The sequence below is a fragment of the Hippopotamus amphibius genome, unplaced genomic scaffold, assembly GCF_030028045.1.
Source record: "Hippopotamus amphibius kiboko isolate mHipAmp2 unplaced genomic scaffold, mHipAmp2.hap2 scaffold_308, whole genome shotgun sequence".
Taxonomy (NCBI): Eukaryota; Metazoa; Chordata; class Mammalia; order Artiodactyla; family Hippopotamidae; genus Hippopotamus; species Hippopotamus amphibius.
In genome coordinates, this window is record NW_026648427.1 from 11,116 (window position 1) to 12,500 (window position 1,385).

Below are 1,385 nucleotides of genomic sequence, written 5' to 3' on the forward strand. Positions count from 1 at the left end.
GAAGAAACACCCAAGCCCGAGCCCAAAGTTGGCCTTTTTCACCGAGAGACAGAAAACTGAATTCTAGTTTTGCACTGGTTTCCTGTTGATACGAACACTCATGTGTGTCCTTGAATCCATCCTCATCTTAAGCAGTCCTGACCACGGTTCCCATTCCTTTCCGAAGATTCTTCTCCTCAGAAACCTTTTCCAATCGCCTGTGCCCAGTTTTAGCTTTTCCCTTGTGTCCTTTGTTTCCCATTTCGAAATGACTAGCTTTAGGACCGAAATGTCTTTTTTTCCCTCCCCCAAACCTTATCTGCATACCTTCTACCTTGCCTCCCCCCTCCCCACACTCCCCAAAGAGGTCCTCTTCCTACAATGAGGATGGCGACCTCGGGTAGCTTGGACCACACACGTTCCTTCTTTAGGATGCCTCATCCTTGGACATTTGTCACCGCCCCCCCCCGCCCCCCACCCCACCCCACCCCACCCCACCCCACCCCACCCCAATCCAATCCAATGAAAGTAAGGAAGCCAACCACAGTGACCCGTGTGAACATGGACTGCCTTGTAGAAGTCCAGGCTCCTGCCTAGTTTGTGGTTTCCCTAAAGCGCAAGATCTGTGTAGGCATGGAAGCACGCATATGCTCCAACTCTCCGGAGCAGGGAGACCCTTAGGCTTGTGGAGCTAGGGACGTTTCAGCATTTTCCCTTCTTTGGAGATGATGTAGACAGGCTGCTGAATGTCCATTCTTTCATGGCACTCAGTCCACCCCTAAACCTAGAGATGTTGGAAAGTCTTGAAGTCGGCCTATGGAAAAGAGTTCTTGTGGAAGACGTTCCCTTACACATTCTCCTCATCTCGTCCACACTTCTGTCCTCTGTGTGTTATGAGCGGTCCCACTTGGATGATTCGTGATTTCTTAAGACAGGAAAGCAGTCAGTCCTCATCTCTACACCTCCCGGCCGCCCCCTCCACCACCCTGTTCCCGTGAGAGATTTTCTTCCTGCTTTCAGACGGGAGAAGGAAAGGAGGGTCCGTGTTCCCCTCCTGTTGTCACCTCGCATGGCAAAATCTCCCTATGCCACGGAGGCCCATTTGGGGGCGGTGTCCTGCGGGCCCGAAGACCTTCCGAGTCAACCTCAAGGAGGATGAGGATGTTCTCTCTTGCCACCGAACCGGTGAACCCGATGGCCTTCTAAGCAATGATGTCTCATCAGCCCACCCCACCCGTTTCACACAGAACGGAACAGCCTCTCCTGGATGACTCGGAGCAGGGGAGTTCCTGGGTCTGTCAGAGAGGGCCCTCTGCTGGCGGTGGGTGAAAAAGCACTGCACAGGACAGGAGGTGTTCGTGGTGTCCTTGGGAAGGAAAGGCGGGGGGGCATTTTATTCTTGGAAA